The following is a 23,551-nucleotide window of genomic DNA, read 5'->3' on the forward strand; positions in this document are numbered from 1 at the left end:
TCAAATTTTTTCATGGCCTTGCATCTTGATAAAATGTGAGTAAATAAATTTACACAACATTTCAAACCTACATGGTTCATTCTCAACTGATGGGACTGTACTGGGCATATTGGATTTATACCATTATGGAGGTCAGGTACATAATACAAATAGGTCAGGAGTACAACATAAAGGGGGGGGAGAATAGGGCATAAATGGGGGACGAATGGGGGACGTTAATAGGGACGATTGAGGGGACGTAAATGGGCACAAATAAACTGGAAAAAAGGGAGGAAGCATATACAAAGATTAATCAGGTGTAGTGGGCATGGTGTTTTGAGCAGTGTCGTCTCCATTGGCATCTTCGTGTTCCGGTCTTGTTCTTATTCTCATGGTGGGTAGAGTGAATAGTTCCATTATTTGGTTATTTATGGTGTGTTATTCGGCTTTTATATGAATGGCTTCAAGAATTTGTAGTGTTCTTACAGCCTGAGTTTTGTCTATTATGCAGGTATTTTTATTCACCATTTCTCTTGTTAGGGTGATGTCATGGGCTTGTCTCATGTGAAGGTGACAAGTCAAATGCCTCGTGAGCTTGGTCGACGTCATACCTATGTACGTGGATTGAAGGTTACATTCTTCGTGGGGGCAGGTTTACATGTAGACCATGTTCAACTGCTGTAAAGGGTTCTCTCTTAGCTTCGGACTGTTTTTATGAGGAGGTCTGTGGTCATCATTGTTTTATGATACATGATTAGGCCGCTGCCTCTCTGCCTTTCTGTCTCTGCCTCTATGTCTCTGTATGTTTTAATTTGGAGTTGTGCTTTTTACTCCTTTTCAGATTATTTCTTTCACTATTCTTTCTTCTTTTTTATTTACCTTTACTTGAATTTACCTGAGGGCCACTAATACTAGTGGACTCTATGAGGATCGGAAGCCAGCTGCTTGTCAAAAGGCTCCCCATTTGCCCTGATGATCTTTTCCAGCTGTATTTTAAACCCTAGCAGAGTTTTGGCGTTTACGATTTCGGCGGACAAGCAGTTCTACGGGTTTACAACCCTATAGTTGAAAAAGTATCTCCTGTTTTCTGTCCTACATTGTGGTTTGTTGAGCTTGAACCCTTTGCTCCTCATTCGTGTTACATCTGACCTTTTGAAGAAATTATCCGGATCGACATTCTCCAAATTTTTCAGTATTTTAAAGGTTTCAATGAGATCCGCCTTGTCATGCCTGGTTTGCAGTGTTGTTAGCCCAGTGGCCCTCAACCATTCCTGATTCGAGAGATAACTTGGCACTGGTATGATTTTTGTAGTCCGGTGTTGCACCTTCTCCAAAGCAGCTGTGTCTTTCTGAAGATGAGGTCTCCATGCCTGGATGCAATAATCCAGGTGGGGGTGCAACAGAGACGTATACAATTGAATGATTACTTTCTTTTCCTTGAAGGTAAAGGTACGCTTGATTATTCCCAGGGTTTGGTTTGCTTTTTTTTTTTTTTTTTTTTTTTTTTTACTGCTGCTCTCACTTGTGCAGCTTTTAGTGAATGATGGATTCTGACTCCAAGGCCCTTTCCTTCATCTGTCTGTACTCACTTAGTTGTGCTTGTGGAGTTGAGTTTTGGCTCTTTGGTTCTGCCTCTCAACCGTCAATCTACTGGTGTACAGATTCCTGAGCTTCTCGAGCTCTGTCATCTCTACATTTGAAATTTTGTATGGAGTCAGCCTCCACCACATCACTTCCTAGTGCATTCCATTTACTAGCTACTCTGACACTGAAAAAGTTATTTCTAATATGTCTGTGACTCATTTGGGTACTCAGCTTCCACCTGTGTTCCCTTGTGCCTGTACCACCCATGTGAAATAATCATTCCTTGTCTGTCCCTGTCAATTTCCCTGAGAATTTTGTATGTGATGATCATGTCTCACCGAACTCTTCTGTCTTCCAGTGACATGAGGTTCATTTCATGCACCCTTTCCTCGTAACTCATGCCTCTTAGTTCTGGGACTAGCCTAGTGGCATACCTCTGAACTTTTTCCAGTTTCATCTTGTGCTTGACAAGGTATGGGCTCCATGCTGGGGCTGCATACTCCAGGATTGGCCTTAGATATGTGGCATACAAGGTTCTGAAAGATTCCTTACATAGGTTTCTGAAGGCAGTTCTGATGTTAGCCAGCCTCGCATATGCCGCGATGTTATTCTTTTGATGTGAACTTAGGAGACAGGTTTGGTGTTTTATCAACTCCTAGATCTTTTTTTGTCTGTTTCATGAAAGACTTAATCTCCCATTCAGTATCCTATGTTTGGCCTTCTATTTCCTCCACCTAGTTTCATTACCTTACATTTACTTGGATTGAGCTTTAGTAGCCATTTGTTTGACCAATCCTTTAGCTTGTCTAGGTCATCTTGTAGCCTCATACTGTCTTCCTCTGTCTTAATCCTCCTCATAATGTTTGCACCATCAGCTAACATTGAGAGGAACGAGTCTATTTCCTCTGGGAGATCATTTACATTATCAGAAACAATATAGGTCCAAGGACTGATCCCTGTGGGATTCCACTGGTGATGCATCGCCACTCTGAGACCTCACCCCTCACAGTGACTCTCTTCTGTTGCTTAGGTACTCCCTTATCCATCGGAGTACCTTCCCTTTCACTCCTGTCTGCCTCTCTAGCTTGTGCACTAGTCTCTCATGTGGTACTGTTTCAAAGACTCTCTTGCAATCCAAAAATATGCAGTCTGCCCACCCCTCTCTTTCTTGCCTGGTCATAGAATTCAATTAATCCTGTTAGGCAGGATTTGCCCTTCCTGAACCCATGCTGATGTTATGTTATAAAGTTCTTTTGCTCCAGATGTTCCACTAGCTTTTTTCACACAATCTTCTCTATTATCTTGCATGGTATGCAAGTTAGGGACACTGGCCTGTAGTTCAGTGTCTCCTGTCTTATCACCCTTCTTGAATATTGGGACTACATTAGCCATTGTCCAAATTTTTGGCATTTCACCTGTTACCAGTGATTTTTTATTCACCATGGAGAGTGGAACCTTAGTACCTGGCACACTAGTACATAGGCACTAGGATTGCTGTGCTGCACATGCAAGGTCTTGCATTTATTGACATTAAAAAGGTACTACCTTGCCCCTCCATAGCAGGGGATGCACTTTGGGTTGACCTGGTTTCCCTTCTTCCCTGTTCCAGGGCGAGGGGCTCCCAGGTCGTCCGCAGGATTATTCGGTCCAGCCAGCCTGCGTTCTATCCCCGTGCCCACGATGTTCGTAAGTTCACAACTTTGGCTGCTGTTTTTGGTAATATGTCCTGGGCTGACATTCGGCCACGGGGCTTTTGGAGGTCGAACAGGGTCCTGGCTGCACAGTACCTTGTTAATGTTCCTGGCCCTTCTCGGGCTTGTGTAACCTTGGGTTGCAGGTTGCAGCCAGTTTTCTCGACTTCGAGTTGAGGAGCGAGTGGCAGCCGCCTCCCGGGTAAGCCCGTCTTTTCTTTTATCTTTAGTTAGGTAGCTCCGGGGAACCAAAGGGGTTCACCACAGAAAACCCGTGTTCAATGTAATGAAGCTCCATTTTCTGGGTGAGACGCAGAGGCTCCCCGGCATCCATCCCTCCCACCGATTAACATTTTTTTCGTGTTTTTGATATTCAGTCTCTGAACTGGGGTTGGGTATCCAGTGCGGGAGGTCTGGAACCCCCCCCCCCTCATCCCCCTTCTGGGGAGGGGCAAGTTGCGCAGACAGCAGCATGGTGGCTGTGGTGACATCATGCTTGTTTTTTGATTGGGAGTTCTGTGTGCTCATTTGCCTTTCAGTTAGTAATTTTTCACTAGCTGTAGTTTGTTTTGGGATTCCTACTTTTCTGGGTGCCTGACTTGGTAGATGGCAGATATAGACTGCTTTGAACTACATGGGAGTGTCTATAGGCTATTGCTCCTCGTGCCTCTCTGAGGGGGGCCAGGTTCTGGTGCTGTTCCCTGGTAGGCCTAGAACTCCATCGATTGACTGTTGCCACGGTCTAATATATACACATCAGCCCAGTATAGCTCCAGGGAACCTCCGGGTCTCACCAAGAAAATGGCATTTCATTACATTCAACACTTTTTTTTATTTTTAATTAATATAAATTACATTTCTTAACATACTGGGATGAAATTGTCATGATGCTAATGCCAAATAATATGAGATTTGTTTACCAGCTTTCACTATATTTCATATTTGTACAAATATTTTTGTGCCCCGGCCCCTTAATTCATTTTCTTCATCCTCCTTCAAACATTTGTGTGGGTGATGGGATGTCGTTCAATCTTCCTAGTATGAACACCGATGTAAAGTATTCATTCAGAGTGTTTGCTGCCATTTTATCATCCAATATAACTTGGTTAGTCTCATCTTTTAGGGGTTCCAAAAGTGAGTGGTAATACTGAAAAGTGTATATTCTTCTCAACTTTGTCATCTCAGTTCTCGTCCTAGGGTTTTCAATTTGGTATAAATTTGGTAAGTGAAAAGAGTGAACACATTTTATTGTCCAAGAACAATATAATGTATTCATTCTTTTCACTTTGGTCAGCTCAATGCTCGTTGTAGGTCTTTCATTGTGGTATCATTGTGTCCACAATCAAATTCCCTACAGGATTTTATGTATATAATATCAAAAACCACGGCAAGCTCCACCCGCAGACAAGATGAAAGCAGGCCATGCGTTACCCGCGAGCGAGCTCCTGACCACCCCAAGGTGCGCCTGTCATTCCATGGGAGCGTGCGGTAATACTGAAAAATTAATACTCTTTTCACTTTGTCATCTCAATTCTCATCCTAGGTTTTTCAGTTTGATATCAATGTGTTCGCAGTAGAATTCTCTACAGGACTAAATGCATATAAAGTCCAAAAGTTCGGCGTACCACCCGCACCAAACAGAGAAATTGAGAGCGTGTTTATGACTTTTGTGAGACCAAAATTGGAATATGCAGCAGTTGTATGGTGCCCATATCTCAGCACATCAATAAACTGGAAAAGGTACAAAGGCATGTTACAAAATGATTTCCATACCTAAAAACAAGTGTTATGAATTGAGTCTAGAGGCCTTAAATATGCCAGAGCTAGAAAATAGAAGAAAAAGGGGATATGATCACCACTTACAAAATAATAACTGGAATTGACCAAATTGACAGAGGTATTCCTGGAACTGGCAACCACAAGAACAAGATGTCATAGATTCAAGCTAAGGAAACAAAGATGGCAAACAAAATATTAGAAAGTTTTCTATTGCAATCTGAGTGGTAGATGGTTGGAATAAGTTAAGAAAGTTGTGGAGGCCAAAATCATTAGTAGTTTCAAAATGTTATATGACAAATAGTACTAGGAAGACGGGATACTATGAGCGTAACTTTTATCCTGTAATTACTCTTGGGTAATTACACCATCAGCTGGCGATTCCACCTCACTCGCCAAGATTCTTCCTTCCAACATGCCATTTTTCTGGTTATTACACTATATTCACATGTTTATATATAACTATACTCATTTTTGTGCACCATTATGAACCACTAAGCTGCTTTGGTGAATCCAAACAGCATAGCACCACCAACATACCAGTCAGCTGACAATGGTAACTCACTTCCCTAGTTTCCTCCTCCCACCATACTATGCACATTGCTAATTGTAACCACAAAGCTGCTATTATCAGAATCCTCTTCACTAAATCCTGTAAATGAATAATTTTCTACAAGTTTATTTTGTAAAGGAACACGAGAAGTTGTTTCAAGATGCTTAGATGAGCCAAACAATGGCAGAGTGCTGTGGCTGCCTGCCTAACGCTGTGAACAGCATCAGCAGTATTGTGTTCACTGATATCTGAACATTACACACAGTCTTTATCACAGTTAGGCACTTCTATAATACTATTATCATTGCTAAATAATAAAAGTTACATATATATATTTTGACATGTTTAAGCGATGCTGTGTTCACTTTCTGAACAGCAGTGCTGTTTGCTCAGGCTGCATGCACCAGCTTTGGTTGCTCACTCAGTACTGAGGCCTTCACACCCTAGAATGGCGCCCATGATTTAAAAAAAAATGACGTCTGTTTAGTGGAGCCCTGAGGAAGCTGATGTGAACCACTTGTGGATGTCAGGGGTGGGTGTGTTAACCACACCCACCATTGTGGGTGTGGTGTTGTGTGGAGGAGTGAATTGTGTACCAGAGGTGATTGGCATTAAGCCTAGGAGGGAAGCAATCAGGGAGGGTTGGTTCTCTCTCCAACCTTCTCTAGAAGGGTCAGAGGTGGCGCAGTTGTTTAATCATTATAATGTTTCTTTTTGCCATGAAGAGCTAGTTATGAATATTAAAGACCAGACCATAATATTTGAAATGTAATTGGTTGGCTATTTATTCATTTAAATACTTACAAGAAAATAAAATTAACACTCGGCACATATTATGGAGTCTTCGTACAGCAAGTGAGTGAGTATTATGTTATCACTTCTGACATGGGTTAGGAGAGTGATGGGTGGAGGGGGGTGGAGAGAGATATGGGTAGGGAGTGTGTCCCCCACCTCCTGCCTGTGTGGCTACATGCCTGACTGCTTGCCCGTTCATCTAAACCTGCCTGCCCACCTCCCACCCACCTGCCTGCCTGCCTGCCTGCCTGCCCACCCACCCATCCACCCACCTACCAACAAGCCCATCTGCCTGTCATCAACCCACCCAGCCTGCACTTGCCTGCCCACCCACTCACCTGCCTGACCATCCACTTGCCAGCCCACTCACCTGCCAACCACTAAGCCAATCTGCCTGCCATCCACCCATCCAGCCTGCCCACTTACCCCTCCCCACCTACCAGACAGGCAGCTAACCACCCACCCAGGCAGTTAACCACCCACACAGCCCCACACACTAATTATAGTGTGTAGAAATTCAAATTTTGTTTGTGGAACAAACATTTTTGTAAATGTTCACTTTTCGACTTCTGCAGTGAAATGTCCTTTGATCCGGAAGACCGGCCCATCCGGCCGGGGGTCCTTCCCATATAGTCTGGACTAGCGAGCTAATACAGTATTTCCAGATAGATTTCCTTGTATAATATTATTGTTTGCTATTCTCCATCTTAGACTGGGCAAGTTGAAGTCTCCTAGGAAGATAATATCAGGTACTGTATTGCGTTTGCCAGATTATCAAGACTATTCTTTATTTTGTTTAACTGTTCTGTGAATTCCTCAACCGTTGCATGTAGCAGTTTGTATATTGGAATAATAACTGAGTTTATTTTCTCTCATTTTTTACTCTCAATGCTTCTGCCACCTCATTGGTAACTGGCAGAAGTCGCAGTTTATTTCATCCCAGGTTCAAACTTGTGTGAGATTCTAGGTCAGTGTCGCTTTCCCTTCCTCTGGCGGCTTTGCTTCGGCTACGTCACTTGGGTTCAGTTCCCTGGTGTGAGGAAATTTATTTGTACTATTTTAAGTCAATTTCTAAATTGAGATTAAATATTCACTTTAGTTTGTATGATTTAATTTTAAATTATAGCGCAGTGGACTGTGTAAGATTGACTACTCATAAATATATCCCACACACTTGGGAGGGGGGGTAATTAGTTAATAAATTAGGATAGAGAAAATTTGATTTCTCAGTGTAATTTATTATATTAGATTCAGTTATTTAATCATGATAGATTAAATTAACTTGCTCTATCCTGAGATTAATAATACTCAAAACTAGCTTAGTTGTTCTGTGGTCAGAATGGTTGGACAGGCATCAGCTCTAAACGTGATGTGGACATGTTCAATTTATGGTGTCTCTTCTCGGCAATCACCCTACTTCACGTCTTCTCATTCAACAAGCCTCAGCCTGTTAACAAGTTAATATATAATTCCAATCACAGATGATATTATATAATTAAATTAATTGATTTTCAAATTTTCTCTGTGTACATTGAGGTCTTAACCTGGTTTTGGCTGCTGACATGCCTCTTAACCGCCGTGCTGCGCCGAGTTTATTGTGAAATTCCCCCGGTGCGCATGAAATAAAGTGTTCTTAACAAATTTTTTTTTTCTTTGTAAAATGATAAATTCCCTTCCCTGAACATATCTATGTAAAAATAAATACCAAATTCCACTTACTTCGGCTGTGGGGACGTGGACAAGGTGCGCTGTGACGTCTTCAGGGCCTGGTCGCCCATGGGTGAATCGCATAGACACGGTTGCACAGGCCATTCAAGCACTGGGTGTTGCCACAAATATATTTTCAACTATTTGTTTTTGTATTTCCAATGCGGTTTTATTTGTTTTTTATCGTATATGATGCCTATTTGTGTCCTTTACAATATGTATACAGTAGAATGTTCATAATGTTCCCTGGAACTGTGATACATGTCAGTAATATGTCCACAATAAATGTTTATTGTTGCAATATTACCTGTTAAAAATTCACTAAAATTACAAGATGTACAGTTTCACACACTATTTACACAGTAACACACTGTATTACACACTCAGTACTTCGGAAGTGAGTAATAATCAACGAAATAGCCCATGGTACACAGCTCGACTTCGTTCTCAGTGCACCAGGTACAGATAAATTTTCGCTTCCTGTTTCTTATAATAATAATAATAATAATAATAATAATAATAATAATAATTTATTTAGGAAAAGTACATACAAAGTTGCAGAGTTAAAGTACAAACATTCTGTTTGATTTAAAGATAGAGGTAGTACATACAATACCTAAAGCGTTTCGGGCAATTCATTGTGTGCTTGCAAATAACACACTCCCGTACACCCTTGGCTTTAGTACTTGTAGGTTGTATGTAGCCAAGCTTGTAAAGCATAAGGTAGTATTGAAAATATTATAGGAAAAGATCAATTTGTAAGGTAGTCTTGAAAAGATCGCTTTGTATGGTCCCACATAGGAAGAGATTCAGCTCACCTCAAGAGTGTCCGTCAGTCAGAAAAAGATTCGGCTAGCCTCAAAGAGTGTCCGTCAGTTAGGAAGAGATTCAGGTATTCTTGAAAATATCTATGGAAAACACCACCATGGAAGCCGCTAACACTGTTCATCTACACTATTTGTATCAGATGCATCATCACTGAATGCAGAAAATGATTCATCTATGAATCGTCTAAATAAATTGTAGATAGCATAGAATTGCAAGGGTGACGCTCAGAGCTACAACTGGATACGCTCGCTGTATCGTCCTCATAGGTACTGTATCACTTGCATCTGACCTTTGTGTTAGATCCTTATTGCACCTAACTTCACCAATATTATGACCCTTATGTTCTTCAAACAATAAGGTTTGAATTTCACCGACAGAGGGTTATCTTTCAACACCGCGTCGGACAGTTGTTTGGGAGCCAGAGGCGCGTGCGCCACTCATGGTTGCTCATTCAGTACTCACCCAGCCAGCAGCCCTAGGGCATTCTGGGAATTTTTCCCAAGATGGCTGCCTCTCATTGGAGGTCGTAAGAGTCCATTTCGTAAACAACCAACCTCTTACACATTTAGAATTGGTACCGAAAAATCAAAGAGTTTTCTCGGTTGGCGCAGTTTCCCGCCAACGGAAAATTTATTGGTTGGCGCAGTTAAGTGGTTAACTGCACAATACACACTATGTTTAAATGGCCAAACTATCTGTGGTGTGAGGATGGATATGGGGTACTTCCTGTGTTGTTGACAAGGTTGGAGTGCAGCAATATACAAAGGAGTATCGTTGATGCATGAAAACTTGGAAACAAACACTCCATGTGTCTCATTGGGAAGAGCATAATGGCAGAAGTCCTTACCCCAGAAAACAGCCTACAATACTCGGATAGTGATATATTAAATTCCCTGAAGGAGTGGATATTAATTAGCTCTTTATAATCTTTTAAGTTTCAATTTATTATAATGTTTTAGGCATTAAGTTGTCCTACACACAGTAATTACTATAATTGCTTAACAGGCATAAATTCCTTCTGTCAGACAATAATGTTTTGCTGACATTAGCAGGAGATTTTTTGGAAATTAATAGAAGAATTAGCTACAATTCTTTTATTATAAATTATATTTAATTATGAGTTAAAATTAGCAAAATATCACTCCAACAGAAGATGTATCTTCTTGGAGTGTAAACAATTTAACCAATGTAAGTAAGATTGAGTAAACTAGGTGGGGAAATTTCCCACGCCTGGTGCCTTCCTTTCTCCTGGCTCGATGGTCTTTATGGATGCCTTGGCTCTGGGTTGGAATTTTGTCACCCAGCTCTCACCAAGCTGCTCAGTGTCATTGGTCTCCAAATTTTTATCGTGTGAACAGTATGGTGTAGAAGTTTGTGGCCGAGTGGAACGCTCTGAGAAGAATTCAGATCCCTCCAGGCTCTGTGCTCCGGCTTCATTCAGACAGTGCCCCAGTGGTTCACTGTCTGAACTGTGGGAGCTCTCATTAGTCCATTGCTCTTTGGAGATGAATGCTGCAAGCAGCCCATCTGTTAGATTCTTGGGGTTTGGTTTTCCATGCGGTTCATATTTGGGGAAGTGTCCATTGCTCTTGAAAACTGTCCTGGTTCCTTCTCATCTCCACAAACTGGACTGTTGATGCCTCTCCTTCCTGTGTCTTTGCAAGGCATTTGAGTGCCCTGACATGGATCTCATCATGTTGACTTGGAATTAGTGCCATTTGCTCATTATGTGGCCCCCCCAATTGCGAGGCCCTTGCTGTGGATGTCTTTTGGCTGAACTGGCTGCGATGGGAGTTTCTGTACCTCCTTTTCCCCAGTCCAGCTGTTGCTCTGAATCCTGGTCAGGTGGGAGTTCTACCAAGGAACGGTAGTCCTTCTGGCTCTTTGACGGCCAGTTGAGCCTTGGTTTCAGGTGCTGCTTGCTCAGCATCTGAACCCAGTTATTTTTTTGCAGCTCTGCCTCTTCCAGAAGATCAGCCCAGTGACATGCCTCACTGGTTTGACCTTGGCATTACATGTTTGGTAATTTTGAAACATTTTTATGCATCAAAAACCAATATAATGATGGTTTTTATGGTTATTATGGTTTTATGATTTAATAATAAACCATTATACTGATGGTTTATCATTAAAATAAACCACCATCTTCACTGTGAGTGGGTGGCTTCTTTGATGGTGTCCCACCTGCAATTATCTTCTTGGCAGCAGTATGAAGTTTCCTTGTGCTCTTTTTACCACTTCCCTTCTCTTCATCATTGGTCTTCAATTTCTGTATAAATATGGTTCTTTCTTGGCTCACTCTCTTTCTCTGTTAATAATGAATTTTGTCGCCTCTTATTGTGCAATGCTGGTGGAGCTGCTGTTGCTTGCATTCGCTGTTGATATGTCCTCAGTGCATTGTTTGTAAGCCTTCTTGCGCATTCTTTCACCGCCTGCTTGCTCCTCCGCCACTTGAGCCTATTGGTTGTTGGACCATATTCTTGCATTTCTTTCTTCTCAGTTTACAGCGTATCCTTCAGTCCAGCATTCTTTTTCTAAAGCTCTGCTTTTGTTGGCCTTGGCTTCCAGTTATAGGGTTGGGGAGCTTCATGCTCTCCTCTTGAGGCAGAGTTTTTATTCTTTTGGCTAAGGTGAGTGTTTTGTTCATCTGCAGCCAGCTGCCTCTTTTCTGGTGAAGAATGGGTTGGCTAACTTCCGGAAGGGTCCTTTGGCTATTGATACTAGGTTGGTTAGACCAAAAGTGCATCATGTGCTCTGTCCGGCAGCGGCTCTCCACTGCTACCTTTAGTGCCATTGATAGTGTTTCAGTGGATGCTTTGTGGGGTTGATCCTGTTTCCTTGGTTCCCTTTTCCAAGACTTGTGTTTCTCAGGTTGTCTGCAGTGTCATGAAGTCTAGCCAGCTTGTGGTCTTCCCTTGTGCCCATGATGTTTGTAAGTGCTTCGCTCTTGTGGCTGCTTTTACCAGTATGTCCTACCATTATATTCAGGTGTGGGGGTGGGGGGGGGGGGGGGTTCTAGTGTTCGAACAAGATACTAGCAGTCCGGTACTTGATTTATGTTAAAAGATTTTGTTGCTCTTGTGTTGTATTGGGCTGTGTCTTGGCCTGTGTCTTTACCTGATGTCTTGCTATAGTCTTACCTGCCTGCTGTTCCTACCTCCCTGTTGAATCCCTGTGTTTTTCTTCTCCATGGGTAGCTAGCTTTAGGGAGCCACACGGAGCTTCCCCCAGAAAACCAGCATTGAATGAAGTGAAACACCAATTTTTGGGTGAGCCCCAGTGGCTTTCTGTTTTTCTGAGAGATTTTTGATCATTTTCTGTGGGGAGCCCCGTCGGCTTACTGGAGCTATCGGACTGATATATGCTATATTAGTCTAGGGCATCAGTCACAGGGAGTTCTTTCCTTCCGGGAACAATGAGCCAGAACCTGGCTCCCCTCAGAGAGGGACAGGGAAATGACCCATGAAAACTCCACTCTTTGAAGTACTATATTCATGTCTGCCATCAACCGGCAGAAGGCACCCAGAAAGGTAGGCCTCCCAAAAATAAACCCAACTGGTAGAATATTGCAACCCAAGACTGAACAGAGTCCAAGAACTCCCCCCAAGAAAAACAATGCAACAAGCATAAATTCATCAAACTGACACACTGCTCATTTGCGCCACCTGTCCCCCCCCCCCCCCCAACCCCCGGCGCCACCCCTCCCAGAAGGGAAAGGAGGGTGGTCCCACTCACCCGAGCCGTCTGCTTACCCGAGCCGTCTGCTTACCCGAGCCGTCTGCTCACCCGAGCCGTCTGCTCACCCGAGCCGTCTGCTCACCCGAGCCGTCTGCTCACCCGAGCCGTCTGCTCACCCGAGCCGTCTGCTCACCCGAGCCGTCTGCTCACCCGAGCCGTCTGCTCACCCGAGCCGTCTGCTCACCCGAGCCGTCTGCTCACCCGAGCCGTCTGCTCACCCGAGCCGTCTGCTCACCCGAGCCGTCTGCTCACCCGAGCCGTCTGCTCACCCGAGCCGTCTGCTCACCTGAGCCGTCTGCTCACCCGAGCCGTCTGCTCACCCGAGCCGTCTGCTCACCCGAGCCGGCTGCTCACCCGAGCCGGCTACTCACCCGAGCCGGCTGCTCACCCGAGCCAGCTGCTCACCCTCCAGTTCATCGACTAATGCTGGCGGAGGCTGATGTCTCCTCTGGCCTCATTCTCCTGTCTTGATTTTGCCCCTGTGGTTGTGTCTGCTGTGTGGGTGGTGCGGTGGCTAGAAGAAAGCTGTTCTTTGGGCTGCATGTGCTTAGGGTTCTCTTCCATAGGCACCCTGTAAGTACTTCCCATGGGTCTCAGGGTTCTCTTCCTTGGGGCTTTCGGGTTCTCACTCTCGTAGGGTTTGCTGTCGCTTGACATTGACCTCACCCTAGGGGTTGGCAGGGGTCTTGGTGCTTTTGTTTGGCCCTGGGTAGGGATTGTTTGTTCCTGGGTTGCAGCTCACGGTGCTTGCACAGCTCGCATGCCTAGCAGCGACCGTGTCTCTCTCTGACGCCCTGTTGTTGTGGTGTGCTTTCTGGGTTTTTGTTTTCATTTGTTTTCATGATCTTTTCTGCCTGGTGGAGGTCTGCCTGGCTTCCCATTAGGTTCACCTAGGTGGCATTTGGTAGTCTTCCTCTAGGCCCCCCATGGTTGTACCCTTAACAGGGTTTAGTTTGCCTGGTAATTAATGGGGATCAATCAGCTTTGCAGCACCAGTACCTTGGCTTCCCATGGGGACAGATCCCCCTGCGGGTCCTGGTAAACCCCTTGGGGCTCAGCGTTATTATGGATATGTCTTTAGAGTCCTCCCTCGCTTTGTGCAGGTTTGAAGTTTGTTCGTTGCCCTTGTCTCAGGATGAGATCATCTGTTTTTGTCTCCATCATGGTACTTGTTGGGTCGGTGACACCTTCGACACGGAATTGTGCAAGACTTGTTCCTCACTCATTCTCCAATTTACCCATTTAGTTCTTTGGATGTTCTTAAGGGTTAAGCGGCTGTCCCGTTGCATGATAGGTTTTTGTTGTTGCAATGTGCTAGGTTGGGTGCCTGCTCAAATGTCCCGGGGCTGCCTCGTTTTGGTTTTAGGGGCCCAGACTTGGGGGCATTGGTTGCTTGGACCTTGGTGTTGTCTGTGCCATCAAGTCCTTCCCTGGTTGGTGTGGTTTGCCCTGTTCCTTCCTCCCCCTACTGCGGGCTCCCAAACGTCTGAGGATTTTGGAGTTGGAGCAGTGTTTAGTTGGGACTGAGACTTGGGCGGCTTCGGGGGCTGCCCCCATTTGATGCGGGAGATGGAGGCCTTTGAGCCTGCTCTTCCCGCCGAGGCTTCTGGGTCTTCCCAGCAGACCCAGAAGCTTTACTGCCTTTCCCTTGGACTGCTTTTTCTTCAAGGATAGAGAGCATTGAGGGTGGCTCTGCCCTGGGGCCTGGGTTTGAGGACTCCAGGGCTGGGGGAAAGTCGGCTTGGGGCTATTGGGCCGCAGTTCGATCCCCCCCTTGGCCTTGGTGCCCTTGGGGCAGGGTTTGCTGTTGGAGGGTTCGGGGTTTTTGTAACATCCTTCCCTGTATGAGTTTGATTTGAGTTCGGCTCCCCCCACCCCGGATTCGTTTCCGGGTTCCTTTGGTTTCTACGGCTTTGTCCTTCCGGAGGTTTTCCACCTCTCGGATTTCTCCTGTGGAGATTTGGGAGGCTCTTGGTGCATACCTCCTGTGAGACCCGGACTTTGCCTATGTGATGGACCTGGTCTCTTTTAAGTTCGGTTCCTCGTCCCTATATTGGGTGCGTTATGATGTTCCGGCATCTTCCTGGCTGGCAGATTGCCCTTTCTTTTCTCTTGGAGCATGGCACGGTTTTAATCGTACCCGCTTGCTGGATTGGCGGGAGGTTTCCACTGTGTTACAGGTTTACTTGTGGGGTGCGTTTGAGCAACTCAATGCATACCTTTATGCTCCTGTGTTTCCTTGTGAGGTTGGCTTGCTCCAGTTGCACACTCGGGTCCCCTCCCTTTCGGTTTCCTTCGTTGCTGAAGATCTTCGCGCTCGTGGCCATCTGGCCTCGGTCATGCTCTTCTTTGCCCTTCTCGAGTTATCCTCAGACTGGCGTGTGGAGAATATGCAGGCATTGAATGCCAGGCCGTCGTCTGGGGTGATGGCTGCAATGGTCGCTCTGCATGTAAGTCGGCTTCTCAGAAGGTGTGCCTGCCCTTTCACAAGTCACCCCATTGATTGGGTGCTAGAAGGGGGGAAGGGGGAAGCTGGCTCTGTTTGCCCATGCTTGGTCCCACAATTCATGGGCGTTTCGTGTCATGTCCTCCGGCCTGAGGTGGCGGTGGGCAGCTCCTCCTCCTCTCGGAGGTTCAGGGCTGGTAGTGCAGGCTTCCTCCCCTTCGCTCCGTTGGGTCATCTTGAAGTAGGAGCGCTTGGGCGTGATCAAAATGACTTCATCCTTATAGTGGGTTTCTCGCATGTTTCCATTTCCGAAACGGGACTGTGCAGATCTTTGGTTCATTCTGGACTTGTCCCATCTGAACTGCTGGATTCTTTGCCCCTCCTTTTGGATGACCACTCTGTCCCAGGTCCGGTTCTTGGAGGATGTTTCTAGACCTCCGGGATGCATATTGGCATATCCCTATTCACCTGGGGATCAGGGACTGGTTAGGTTTTGTGGTGGGGCGGCGAGCTTTCTCATGCTGTTTGTGTCTGGGCTCTATTTGTCGTCCCTGTTTCTCCCTTCCTAGGTACTCTGTGTGGTTCTTTAGTCTTGCCAGCCATCTATTTGTCCCTGATCTAGGAATGGTTGTACAGTATATATGCTGCTTTCATGGCTTTCTTTGGTGTTTTGTCCAATGCTCCTATTTGGTCTCTGGGCCTCTATTGATGGCCTTTTGTTATTTGTTGAATGCCCATACTTCTTGCCCTATTTGAGTGAGTGTGTGTTTAGTGTGCAGCTGCCATTCTTTGCCCTGGACCCATTCTTCTGTGATTCAGCTTAATTTCGTTTTTTTTTTTAAGCCAGCTTCATATTGAAGTACAGCACTGTTGTAAGCAAGCTAGGGATCCACTGAGGTGTCCCTCCCAGAAATCAAGTTGAATGTACAGGTAATGAAAAGTGTTGGGGCAGACTGGCTGGGACCACAGGTGACTTAAGCTGCCATCTATGAAGGTAGAGTATTTACATCAATGAATTTTTGGCTTTGTTTATCTAGGTGTGCTTAATTTCTTTCAAGTTGTCCCTTGTTTGGTTGCACCAATGCTTTCTGGTATTTTTCCAGTACTGTATGTGTATTATGGTTAATCTCTGAAACCATGCTCCTCTCACTGTGTAGAGTGAGCCTGATTACAATTATGGTCCTTGTTAGGTTACAGATGAGTCTCGGAGGCCTGGTGTGCTGGGCTAAGGCTTGGTGTTACCGGAGATAAGCTAAGGGAGCCACTGGGGGCCCACCAGAAAGGGCATTTCATTATATTCAACATTTGAACTATTGTCAGTATTCAGTATAGTCAGTATAGATATTTGTAGATCATAATGGTTTCACATGGGATGTATTTTTTTTTTGGTAAGCTCACAATGTTATTTAATTTTCTAGGTAATTTTAAGTGACATTATTTTAAAGTATGAAGTTTTAGCTATCTTGAAATTAAGCAGTAATTTCAAGTCCCCTGGTCCCCACAAATTAGGGGACCAGGGATGTGAGCATAGGGGGACCGGGGATGTGAGCATAGGGGGACCGGGGATGTGAGCATAGGGGGACCAGGGATGTGAGCATAGGAGGACCAGGGATGTGAGCATAGGGGGACCAGGGATGTGAGCATAGGGGGACCGGGGATGTGAGCATAGGAGGACCAGGGATGTGAGCATAAGGGGACCAGGGATGTGAGCATAGGAGGACCAGGGATGTGAGCATTGGGGGACCAGGGATGTGAGCATAGGAGGACCAGGGATGTGAGCATAGGGGGACCGGGGATGTGAGCATAGGGGGACCAGGAATGTGAGCATAGGGGGACCTGGGATGGAAGCATAGGGGGACCAGGGATGCCTTCCTTGATTTCCTGCAATTGAATCACATGTAGGAGAATATTAAGTTAAATACTTATACAGTAATGATTTTACAACTATTCCTTTCTAAAATCTGTGAATGAAATTGTGAACGTGACTAAAAGGGCAGTAATGCAAGCTTAAACTGGGGTAAGAAGATGGGGAAAAAGCTTTAAGATACATGTAATGAGTCACCTGCAATATATGTGTCCCCCAATACGTGTTCAGTTATGAAATTATAGTTTCAGTATTATAATTATTACAATATTATAAGAAATTAGGTACAATAAGAAAGTGAGATTCACATAATTTAAAAGTGAAACATGAGTGTGCTCTTGCTCATTTGTAAAACTGTTACAATCTTGCAAATGCCCAGTAATATACAAATGTATCATCAGTCATTAACAAAAAATCACTGGCGACATATGTTCCATTTTGCTTTCAGCACACGAGGGCCAAACATGGATTTGGTTTTCAAGATGAATAAAGCTGCAGTAAGGAGGGTCACACAGCTGATCGAGATGACTACGCCTTCTCACCTGTTTACCTCAGCCTTATATCTTGTGACCTACACCAGCCTTACAACAACCTCGTGACCTTCCTTGGCCCATCCACTCATGGTGTGACATACACAACCACATTACAATGACCTTTGATCTTCCTTGGCCGGATCTGGTTTTGTGTGCGAAAGACAGCTGCTTTACAATGACCTGACCTTTCTTGACATGACCTATATTGCGACATTAACATCTGTCTTACAATGGCCTCGTAACTTCCATTTGCACAACCTTTTGTAGGGTGCTTTATACACACACACATGCCTTTTGACTATCCTTAACCTTGATCATGAGATCTACAGTACTTTTCATACCTACAGTATTTCACAATGGTCTCAAGACTTCCAGTAATCTGTCAAAAGCTAATTAACCAAATTTGAAAAATCAAATTTACAGCAGACATATTGGCTTCATATTCATCATGTGAAACTCGATTAAAAACTCAAAAGGAGTCATGAGTCGGCACCAGGAGCTAGATGAAATAGGCAGTTGCAACTCATGGTAAGATAAACAGAAGATATTAACCAATTGCTTCCCTTTCCCTCATGGCATTCAAGCTTAGAATTTAATGATGTATTAAATAATTATAAAATTGAATGCGTGCTGAATTTGTGAGCTTGGTACCTGGGACTAGCAACATTCAGATCAAGATCAGGTTTACAATTCAAAGAAATTTTGTCACAAACACAAACACACACAAAAAAATTCAAAAGGTGACACCCCTAGTGTCAACAACTGCATCAGAGGAGCTCCAGCATATTTCAACAATCCTAAGTATTGTAGTACAGGTTGATGATAGTGAGTGGTGTCCCAAGGGGCATAAATGTATAGTGTTTTTGAAAAATAGATGAGATAACATGAATGTGCTAAGGGAAGTGAAAAAATTGGATGAGAAAAAAAGTTGCCCTAGCATTTACAGTACAGACAACAACATTCAAGATGGCCACCGGCAAGAAGAAAAACAAAACAGAGCTTGATTTTTGGGGATTCAATGAAGAAAAGCGTTGATATAAGCAGTGTACAAAACAAGTTGGCAAAATTAGATATTATAGTGAACTCTCATGGTAGAAATAATCAGTAAATTGAAAGAAAGTAATGACCATTTGAGTAGCAAAGTTTTATGTCTTGAGGGTTTAGTGAAAGACTTGTGCAAGGACAAGAATCAATTGGAAAAAAATTGCAAAGCCATGGAAGAAGAAAATAAACTCTTAAAAATAGCTTTGGAAGAAGTTACAGTAAATTTAAACATAAATGACTATAACTTGGTTAGGTAAGGAAATCCAACAGGAAAAACAGCTTTTGTCAGCACAGATGGAGGAAGTTACACAGGGAATAGAACAGTGCAAGAAAGATATGCAACTCACTTATGCACAAGTGGCCAAGGAGAAGGAAAAAATTGAAGAAGCAGTAAAGGAAGCCAAACACTGCAGCAACCAGGATAAAACAAACTATTAGGCTGGAAGTGAGAAAGGAATTGGCATCTGACCCGAAGTTGGTGCAAAACTCGGTTGATCGGAGTAAGTCCCTGATAATTTTTGGTTGCAAAGAAAAGGAGATAACATCTAGGTCAGAAAGAGCTGTAGAAGAAGCGAAAGTAGTTGATAAAATTGTTGGCCTCGTAGAAGGTCTTACAACCATAGAGAATGTGTGCGACTACAGGAGAATAGGCAGATACGTAAAAGGGAAAGATCGACCTTTGAGGATCACCCTAAACTGTGCCAAACAGATGGAAGAAGTACTAAGGAATGCTAGAAAATTACAAAGTGATGAGGATGGGAAAGTGTGGTCGTTAAGACGAGATCTTTCAAAAGAAGATAGAGAGAAGCTAAAACTGAACCTCGCCGAGGCAAAACATTTAAATGAGAGCAGGAATGAAGAAGAAATCAATTCTTTTTTCAACAAAGTGTAAGGGGTAGGCAGACCAGTAAAGTGGTACATAAAGGCAAACCAACAAAATCAATAGAAAGAGGGGGAGTGAAGAATAAGGATTGGGGGAACAAGTTCTTGAAGATTGCATACACCAACATAGATGGAGTGAGATCGAAGATACTGGAGTTAAGTGATGTAATACAGCTGCAGACACCAGACATTGTTGCACTCACTGGGGACAAAACTTGAAGATGTTATTTTAAATGAGGTCATATTCCCAAGGGGCTACTCAATTTGGAGATGGGACAGAAAAATTAGGAAAGGCGGTGGTGTTGCTGTGCTGGTGAAAGAACACCTAGAGGTGAAGGAAATAATGACTGCCAATCCCCAAGAAGTTGACACAATAGCACTAGAGGATCTGCCATGGTGATAAACTAATGATCATAAATGCATATAGTCCACCGCCAAGCAGCACATGGTCAAAGGAGGAGCTAGATAGTAAACGAGAAAGTCTTATAACAATAATGAGAGATTATAGCGAGAGAGGATAACGATAGATCACGACTGTTGATAGTCGGTGACTTCACCTTGAAATCCATAGACTGGGAAGCATATGAAGCTAGAACAGAAGATTTTTGGACCTGTAGATTTGTAGACCTCATCCTGGAAACATTCTTGTATCAACATGTTAAACAAGCTACGAGGATGAGAGAAGGGGACATTCCCTCCATGCTAGATTTGATATTTAACAGGAAGGAGGAAGAGATATTTGACATTCAGTACCTTCCTCCCTTGGGTAAAAGTGACCATGTCTTTTGGGGAATAAAGTATGCAATGCATTATAATCTGGAAGAAAATAAGGAGGTTGAAGCAGTTGAAAAACCAGACTTCAGGAGAGGACATTGTGGCGACCTTAGAATTTTTTTTAGTGAGTATAATTGGACAGACTTGTTGCTAGGCAAGGAAGTGAATAAGATGTATGTCAAGTTTTGTGAAATATATGATAAAGGCGCAAAAAAATTATACCAAAACAGAGATGCAGAACTAGGAAACAGGATTAGTTCAATAGAAATTGCGAGAGTGCCAGACACCAAAAGACTCAAAAATGGAATCAATACAGGAAGAGGCCAAACTCCCAAACATACCAGCGATACAAAGATGTGAGAAATAACTACACGGCAATGAGGAGAGAAGCAGAAAGAAATTTTGAAAAAGGGATTGCAGACAAATGTAAAACAGAACCAGGTCTATTCTATAAATTCATAAACAACAAATTGCAGGTAAAGGATAATATTCAGAGGTTGAAAATGGGAAATAGGTTCATGGAAAATGAAAATGAAATGTGTGAAACACTAAACGAAATGTTCCAAAGTGTTTTTGATTCAAAATGAAATCTTTAGGGAACCAGACACAATAAGAATTCCAGAGAACAACATAGAGCACATAGAGGTGTCTAGAGATGAAGTGGAAAAAATGCTTAAGGAGCTAAGTAAGAACAAAGCAGTTGGACCAGATGGAGTTTCACCATGGGTTCTGAGAGAATGTGCACCTAAGCTCATCATTCCACTTCAACTGATTTTTCAGGCATCCCTGTGTACAGGAGTTGCAGCTGATGTGTGGAAAAAGGCTAACATAGTTCCAATCTACAAAAGCGGAAGCAGGGAAGACCCCCTTAATTATAGACCTGTATCATTGACAAGTGTAATAGTCAAAATACTGGAAAAAATAATTAAAACTAAATGGGTAGAACACCTGGAGTAAAATGATATAATATCAAACACAGTATGGTTTTCTATCTGGAAGATTCTGTGTAACGAACTTACTCAGTTTTAATGATCGAGCCACAAATTTTACAGGAAAGAGATGGTTGGGTTGACTGCATCTATTTGGACCTAAAAAAGGCTTTCGACAGAGTTCCCCATAAGAGGTTGTTCTGGAAACTGGAACATTTTGGAGGGGTGACAGGTAAGCTACTAACATGGATGAAAAATTTCCTAACTGACAGAAAAATGAGGGCTGTAATCAGAGGCAAGGTATCGGATCGGAGGAATATTCACTAGTGGAGTAACACAGGGTTCAGTTCTTGCACCGGTAATGTTCATTGTCTACATAAACGATCTACCAGTGGGAATACAGAATTATATGAACATGTTTGCTGATGATGCTAAGATAATAGGGAAGATAAGAAACCTAGATGATTGTCATGCCCTTCAAGAAGACCTGGACAAAATAAGTATATGGAGCAATACTTGGCAAATGGAATTTAATGTGAATAAATGCCATGTTATGGAATGTGGAATTTGAGAACATAGACCCCACACAACCTATAAATTATGTGAGAAATCTTTAAAGAATTCTGACAAAGAAAGGCATCTAGGGGTGGTTGTAGATAGAAAACTGTCACCTGAGGACCACATTAAGAACATTGTGTGAGGAGCCTATGCTACACTTTCTAACCTCAGAATTGCTTTTAAATACATGGATGGCGAAATACTAAAGAAATTGTTCACGACTTTTATTAGACCAAAGCTGGAATTTGCAGCGGTTGTATGGTGCCCATATCTTAAGAAGCACATGAACAAACTGGAAAAGGTGCAACGACATGCTACTAAGTGGCCCCCAGAACTGAAGGACAAGAGCTACGAGGAGAGGTTAGAGGCATTAAATATGTAATAACTAGAAGATAGAAGAAAAAGAGGCGATATGATCACTACATTCAAAATAGTAACAGGAATCAATAAAATTGATAGAGAAGAATTCCAGAGACCTGGAACTTCAAGGAACAAGAGGTCATAGATTTAAAATAACGAAACAAAGCTGCCGGAGAAATGTACAAAAATACACTTTTGTAAACAGAGTGGTAGACAGTTCGAACAAGTGAAAAAGTGGTGGAGGCCAAAACCGTCAGTAATTTCAAAGCATTATATGACAAAGAGTGCTGGGAAGACGGGACACCACGAGCGTAGCTCTCATCCTGTAACTACACTTAGGTAATTACATATACACACACATTGCACCGGTAATGTTCATTGTCTACATAAACGATCTACCAGATGGAATACTGAATTAAATGAACATGTTTGCTGATGATGCTATGATAATAGGGAAGATAAGTAACTTAGATGATTGTCATACCCTTCAAGAAGACCTGGTCAGAATGAGTATATGGAGCACCCTTGGCAAATGGAATTTAATGTAAATTAATGCCGTGTTATTGAATGTGGAATAGAACATAGACCCCACACAACCTATAAATTGTGTGAGAAATCTTAAAGAAGTCTGATAAAGAAAGAGATCTAGGGGTGGTTTTGGATAGTAAGCTGTCGCCAGTGGAACACACAAAGAACATTGTGAGAGGAGCGTATGCATTGCTTAACATCTTTAGACTTGCTTTTAATTATATGGATGGTAAAATACTAAAGAAAATTTTCATGACTTTTGTGAGACCAAAACTTGAATATGCAACAGTTGTATGTGCTCAAATCTCAAGAAGCACATAAATAAACTGGAAAAAAGTGCAGTGGTATGCTACAAAATGGCTTCCGGAACTAAAAACCAAAAGTTATGAGGAGAAACTAGAGGCATTAAACATGCCAAAACTAGAAGGTAGAAGAAAGAGAGGTGATATGATCACCAGTTACAAAATACTTAGAGGAATAGACCAAATTGACAAAAAGGAATTCCTGAAACCAGCAACTTCACGAACAATAGGACACGGATTCAATCTAAGGAAACAAAGGTGCGAAAAAATATTAGAAAGTTTTCTTTTGCATAGTGGTAGACAGTTGGAACAAGTTAAATAAATAAATGTTTATTCAGGTAAGGTACATACATACAAGTGATGTTACATTAATGGATCAATATATAGATAGAGCTAGTACATACAATGCCTAAAGCCACTATTACGCAATGCATTTCGGGCAGTAGAGAAGTGAGAAGTGTGGTGGAGACCAAAACCATCTGTACAGTAGTTTCAAAGCGTTATATGACAAAGAGTACTAGGAAGATGGGACATCACAAGCGTCCTGTAACTACACTTGGGTAATTAATCTCAAGTAATTTCTGGTAGAATGGTAGACAGTGGCAAGGTGAACATAACAAAACAAGAAGCAGTGACTAAACTAGATTGTGTCATGGACTATTACATTATAAAGATTATTA

General features: G+C 43.0%; 1 protein-coding gene across 1 annotated transcript in view; it reads left to right on the top strand.

Moving 5' to 3' along the window:
• LOC123769493 (trichohyalin) overlaps positions 1 to 23,551 on the top strand; it is a 518,341-nt gene that overhangs the window by 325,017 nt on the left and 169,773 nt on the right.

This window comes from Procambarus clarkii, chromosome 63 (genome assembly GCF_040958095.1).
Source record: "Procambarus clarkii isolate CNS0578487 chromosome 63, FALCON_Pclarkii_2.0, whole genome shotgun sequence".
Taxonomy (NCBI): domain Eukaryota; kingdom Metazoa; phylum Arthropoda; class Malacostraca; order Decapoda; family Cambaridae; genus Procambarus; species Procambarus clarkii.